This window comes from Cavia porcellus, unplaced genomic scaffold, assembly GCF_034190915.1.
Source record: "Cavia porcellus strain 051 isolate PalLab524CR breed Dunkin Hartley unplaced genomic scaffold, mCavPor4.1 scaffold_27, whole genome shotgun sequence".
NCBI lineage: Eukaryota > Metazoa > Chordata > Mammalia > Rodentia > Caviidae > Cavia > Cavia porcellus.
In genome coordinates, this window is record NW_026947510.1 from 36,086,716 (window position 1) to 36,094,315 (window position 7,600).

Sequence of the window (7,600 nt, forward strand, 5' to 3'; positions counted from 1 at the left end):
GTGAGTGAGAGAGAGAGAATATCAGGTAGGTTGAGGAGGGTGTCAACAAGGCCTCCCCCAAACCTGGAGAAAATTAAGGGGGCCTGTGGAACACCTTAGAGAGACAGTAGAATCACAGCCAAGACAAACACTATAAACAGGGAGATCTAGTAACACTGAAAAACCTGAGGACATAATAACAGTGGGAATTAGGGGTTGATTTCCATCAGTACTCCAAGGCTTGTCAGCCTAGGAAGAACATAGGACTTATCCCAAAGGCCCTGTAGGGGGTATTCAGGTGACTGGCCCACCTCTTCATTGTGGGATCCAGCAATTGGACAAGCATCAACCTTACAGTAGGACTCCAGGGTTCACATATCAACAGTTGACACTTGTGGGATTGAAGGACCATATATTAAACCAAAAGGGGAAAATGACAAAATGAAAAACCAAAATGCAATCTCAAACATCTAGTCCACAAGGAACAAGTACAGGGGACATTGAAAGAGGACTTCAAAAGTAACACACTGGATATCTCTGAAAAGATAGCAAGTGAAATAAAAGAAAACAAGTCCATGAGACTACAGAGGAGAGCAAATTAGACGTAATCTCTCTTTTAAAAACAGGAATAACAACTTTAGTAAAGGAGTTGCTCAGCACAGCTAGAGAAAATATTGATAAAAAAAGTACAGGACCATGGGAAACTGATTTAAACCTTGAATGAACAATATAGAAAACAAGACAAATTCATGAAACAAACTCATAGAGACATCCAAGAAACAAAACATTCTGCTGAAAGTTGGCAAGACCATTTAAATGAAGCTGAGGATAGAATTTCAGACCTTGAGGACAGGATCACAATTAGCAAATCATGCAAGGTTAGAAGTATTAAAAATAACAAAGCAGCATGAAATGACAATCTAGCAGCTTCAACGTGATGCCAAGAGAAACAATATAAGATTAGTCATCAGTGAAGATACAGGAGTAAATGCAAATGACACAAGTAAAATATTCACAGTATTAACAGCAGATTTCCCACACATGTAGAAAAATGTGATACACAGATAAGTGAGGCATATAGAAAACCAAACAATCACAACAAACATAAATCTACACCCAGATATATAATAATTAAGTTCAAAACATGCAGCATAAAAACTGTTAGAGGAAAGACTCATCTATCAAAGAAAGCCCATTAAAATTACAGCACACTTTTCAATACATATCCTCAAGTCAAGATGAGCTAAGAGTGAGGTATTTCTTTTTTTTTAATTTAAAAGGAAAAAGAGAAAAAACAAAACAGTGTAAGGGTACAAGTAATACAGAACTACAAAAAAAAACAGTAAGAAATCAACAGTTTATATTACATTATCATTTTAGAGATAGTTGTTCAAGTCACAGGATCAAAGCATACAAAGTGGACATTCAAAGAGTGAGACTGCAAACAGTTGCGTTCAGTGATCCAATCAAAAACATTAATATGATCATATATTTAACACACCTAAACACACTTGCAGTTGTATGCTTTAGAGCACTTTTTTTCCTCTCTTTATTACAACAAAATTTACACATTTTGGGTTTTATTACTCCCATAATTCTTATTATTTTTTTTTGGAAGAGAATAAAATCAAATGTAACAAAACAAAGCTGTCAGTCAAAACCAAGGATAGACATAGCACATGATGTAAAAACAGAGTACAAGGTTAAGATTCACTATGATGCCCATTCTGGTTTGACTATTATCCTCTTTTGAAGTCCTGTAATGTTTACAATGTTTAGGTTTTATTGATCTTGTTCTCTACTGTTTTGTTCAATTAGGCTATAATACATAATGAGATAGACAATTCTTCTTCTTCTTCTTCTTCTTCTTCTTCTTCTTTTTAATCTTTTTATCGGTACCGGGGATTGAACTCATGACAGCCTGCTTGCAAGGCAGGTGCTTATGCCGCTGAGCTAAATCCCCAGCCCCGATAGACAATTCTTCTTAAGGAAGCAAGAGGCATTATGTTAACCATGGTTGAGAGTGAGGTATTTCAAGCACTAAAAGAAAACAACTTTCATTGCAGACTGAGGTACCCAGGAAAACTTTCATTCAAATTTAATAGAGAAACAAGATACTTCCATGACAAAGAACAACTGAAGAGATTCATGTCCATCAAACCAATCCTAGAAAGAATACTGAAAGACATACTAGATAGAGATAAACATGATCATAATCCCCAGAACAACAACAGAAAGAACCAATCAGGTAGGACAAGCAATTGAACAAAGGGGAAAAGCAGAAAGCAAACAACTGGAACATAATATGTCAAAGTTGAGCCAATACATATCAGTTATATCCGTAAATGTAAATGGTCTCAATTCACCTATTAAAAGAAATAGGTTTATGGAATGGATCAAGAAACAGGATTCCACAATATGCTGTATACAAGAAACACATCTGACCCAAAGGGAAACTCATAGATTAAAAGTCAAAGGATAGAAAACTGTGTTCCATGCAACAGGAATCCAGAAAAAAGCAAGGGTAACTATTCTATTTGTAGACAATGTGAACTTCAAATCTAAAATGATTAAAAGAGATAAAGAAAGTCACTATATACTTGTTAGTGGAAAAATTCAAGAGGAAGAACTAACAATTATAAATATATATGCACCAAATATAGTAGCACCCAAATATATAAAACAAGTACTAATGGACATGAAAAACCAAATGCACAACAATACAATAATAACAGTGGGCCTAAATACCACATTTTCACAAAGTGATAGATCAACTAGACAAAAAGTTAGCAAAGAAATAATATAGCTCAATCATACCTGTAAGCAATTGGACTTAGTATATATTTACAGTGTTCTACCCAACCACATCAGAATTTACATTCTTCTCAGCTGTGCATGAGGCGTTCTCCAAAATAGACCGTATATTACCACATAAAACATTCTTAAGTAACTGCAAAGGTATTGAAATTATCCCATGTGTAATATCTGACCATAGCACACTGAAATTGGAAATTAATGGCAACAGTAATTACAAAACCTGCATCAATAACAAAATTACATAACAACTCTCTGAACAACCAGTGGACTGTGGAAGAAATCAAGGAAGAAATAAAGCAATATCTACTATTCAGTGAAAAGGCAGAAACAACATACTGTAATTTGTAGGATGCAATGAAAGTGGTCTTAAGATGGAAATATATAGCAATAAATTGTCATATTAAGAAAATAAAATGAGCACAAATAAACAACCTACTGCTTCATCTCAATCTTCTAGAAAAAGAAGAGCAAGTTAAACCCAAAGCTCATACAAAAGAGAAAATTGTAAAGATTAGAGCAGAAATCAATACAATTGAAACTAAAGAAACAATACAAAAATTGATAAATCGAAAAGCTGGTTTTTTGAGAGAATAAACAAAATGACAAACCTCTAGGTATTCTTATAAAGAAAAAGAAAGAAAAAACCCACATTCATGCAATAAGGACCTAGAAGGAGGAAATTACTACATATCCCATGGAAATTCAAAAGATAATGAATACTTACTTTGAAAATGTCTACTCACATAGAGAGGAAAACACAGAGGAAATGGACAAATTTCTAGAAACATATGAACTACCAAAACTCAACCATAAGATACAGCAATTTTGAATAACTCGCTATCAGCTATTGAAGTTGAAAAAGTAATTAAAAACTTAGGAACAAAGAAAACCCCAGGTCCTGATAGATTCAAGGCTGAATTTGACAAGAAATTTAGAGTAGATTTGATGCCAATACTCCTTAAACTCTTCAATGAAATTGAAAAGAAAGCAATCTTCCATAAATCATTCCTTGAAGCAAATATTACTATGATACCAAACCCAGAGAAAGATCCAACCAAAAAGGAACCTGCAGGCCAAATTACTAATGAACACTGATGAAAGGATTCTCAATAAAATACTGGTAAAGAGTATGCAGCAAATCATCAAGAAGATTATACATGATGACCAAGTAGGATTCATTCCACGAATGCAGGGATGGTTCAGCATACACAAATCAATAATTATACTACACCACATCAACAGAACCAAAAACAAAAACCACATGACCATGGCAAAAGATGCAGAAAACTCTTTTGATAAAGACCAATACATTTTCATGATGAAACCCTTCAGAAACTCAGAATACATGGTGTCTACTTAATCTCACAAAAGCCATTTGTAAAAAACCAACAGCCAACAACATACTAAATGGATAAAAATTGAAAGCTTTCACACTGAAATCAGGGACAAGACAAAAAACCCAAAATGTGTAACTGCTATTGTAAAGAAGACAGGAAAAGAAAGTGTTCTAAAGGATATAACTGCATGTATGTTTAAGCATGTAAGATAGATGGCCATATTGCTAAGTTTGTGTTGGATTGTTGAACAGAACTGTTTGCAGTCTCACTGTTTGAATGTCCACTTTGTGTGCTTTAATTTTGTACCTTGAACAACCATTTCTAAGACAACAGTATGTAATTTATCAACTAGTGATTTCTTACTGTTTATTTTTTAATTCTGTACTATTACTACCCTTTTTTCTGGTTTGCTTTTTTTTTTCACTTTAAGTAAAATTTTAAAAAAATAGATATTGGCATATTAAACTAAGTGAAAAAACTCTAAAATGGTCATTATTCCTTTACCTTCTAATTTGAAGGCAGGTAAATAGGATCATGCATTTTTTAAAAAGTAGAAATATTTAAGGAAATACACTAAGCCCCAACACACTGCCCAGGCATATGGAGAATGGGCATAATAGACTTGTCACCTTCCAGGATGTAGGCAAACTGATTTGAAGAAGATACCAGCTCTCATGGGAGTAGAAATGAAGAGTACATAATCAAGTGAAATCTGAATGTTTCGATGTTGAAAGGGAGCCCACATGTCAAGAGGCTAAATGTACCCTGTTGCAGCTCTGTGCTATTATTGCCTCTCTTCCCGGCAATATATATATATATATATATATATATATATATATATATATATATGCATGTGTATGCACACACATACGCATACACAATGCACCCTGCACACAGCATGTTACATTTAAAAAGTACGTTTTAAAGAATAACAAATGAATTTTACATAAAGTAAGCAAGTAAAAAAAAGGAGAAGGCATAGACAGAAGATGTGGGGTAAGAACAAAGAATAAGAATACAAAAAGAGTTTGGATTCTTGTAAATGTCAAATTTTCTAAAAATGAATATTTTTCTTATGCATGTAGTTAGGATCAGATACATTCTGAGAAAAGAGTCGTTATGCAATTTTGTCATTGTACAGACACTAGAATGTACTTACAAACGGATAAAAACTACAAAATATCAAAGTTATGTGGTGCATATATTCTATTGTTACCAGGTTGTTATACGATATGATAAGCCTGTACTGAATACTGTAAGCAACTGTAACTCAATGGTATTTTGCTACCTAAATGCATGTAAACCACTTACTGTAGAGAAACTAGTAAAATAAAACATAAAAGGCAAATTGAAGACTATTTGGGTGGAATCCTTTTCACCAAAGCAGTTTACAGAATTAGGAATTGCTCTGGCTGAATCAGGGAATGAGTGGGGCCTGACAGTGAGGACCTAGGATGTCACCATTCATGAATCTAGATTTCATAAACACTGTGTTCTTAGGCTATGCTACAATTATTTTAACATTTTATTTCTTCAATAACAAATTAAAATTACCTTCCTATAACTTTAATGCCATAAATATTTTATTATTTTCATTTTTGACTTGTTTGTATAACAAAAACACATTGTAAAACTGCACAAAAGGATTTTATAGGCATAGTCTATGAAACTTTCTCCTATTTATCATTTTAATTTTTAAACTTTTAAATAAAAACACAAACACACGCTAATCACAAAAACTTAAATAATATATTGTACACATGCTGTTACTATAGATATGGTGTCACAGGGCAATAAGAAGGAAAGTAAAGCTCTGGTACAATCTTATAGAATCACTGTCTTACATGATGTCCATTGGTGACCAAACTGCTATTATGCAGTGCATTATTGTACTAGAGGCATCACTGACATACAGTAAGCTGTACATATTTAAAGTACATAAACATCAATTATTCATAGTGTTACAGCAGTGAAACTAATTTGTTTGAGCATTAATAAACAAAAATATTATGAGCATTAACCACAAAAGCTTTCCTTATGCTCCTGTGTAACTTCTTTTTCACACTTCTCCATTCTTTACTAGATCTCTAACTTCCTGACAAACACTAGTGTATTTTTTGATATATTAATTTCTATATATCAAAATGTTATGTAAATGAAATCAGATATCATGTATTTTATTCTTATGGCTTTTTTTCACTCAACACAATGCTGAACTAGTACTTCATGTTGAAGCACATATTGATAATTCATACCTCTTATTACTGAGTTCATTATATGAAAATACTTCACTATATGAAAAATTCTACAATTCATGTGTATGTTCATTTATAGATATGTAGACTGAAGGAATTTAAAATAGCATGACTATATTATAATTGAGACACACAGTTCCTTAAAAAGTTGGACATATACCTATTATATGATACCAACATTCCATTTTTAATACTTCAAGAGAGATGAAAACCTTGATATGACTGTTAATAGTAGCTTTATTTTTAATATCCTCTGAATTCTAACATATATAAAAACTATTTCAAAGACTTTGAAACAAAGAATTACATCTCTAAGGAAATAATTAATGATGAATTACATACTTATTAATGGATAAAAGTTAACTTACCTGAAATTTAAACCTGATTTGATTTTTAAAAAGGAAAAGATAAAAAATTAAAAGACATCCATCAATCAGAAACTTCTACTTTTTAAATGAGAAACATGACAAAATATATGAAACATCAGATTTGAAGACATCCAAATTTAAGACCTTTAAGGATGGACACTGAGCCCTGAATAATGACAAGAATGACATCATCTGTGTGATTGCTCCAGGTGAAGAGGGGCAGAGTTCCTAAGCCATACTGCAGTGACAGGAGCTCAGTAGGCTGTGGGTTGAGGGGACATAGCCAAAAATCTAGGAGATCAGTTCTGCCAGAACTGATCCAGAAAGAACCATAAAGCAGAAACAATTACCTAGATACATGAAAGGTCCCAAGAAAGTATAGGGAAAATCTACTATACATACGTCCACGGATACACTTTCTAAGGCTGAGAAAGAACCATCCCAGTGGATGATAGGAAACAGTATCTCACACACATAAAAGATAACAAGAAATTACCTGGCCAATGCCAGTAATAATATAAAACTCTGTTCCATAGGGAACTGGGCAGAAAGTACAGCAAGGTCTTGCTTTAATGGGGGAGTTAATACTGTTCTGTTACCTAAAATAAACGTGAAAGTTAAACTCAGAAAATAACAAACTGTTTCCAAGTAATATAAATGCATTTCAGATGAAAATTTCATGAATATCTATAGGAATCCAAAAATATGCAGCATACAACGAGGTTAAATGCAAAATGTTTAATATCCAATCAAATATTTCCAGGTCAGCAAAAAATGCAAATTAATTTCATTTATAATACTGATTTTTTTAGTTAACTGAAACAAAAGTTTTGTTATATTATCT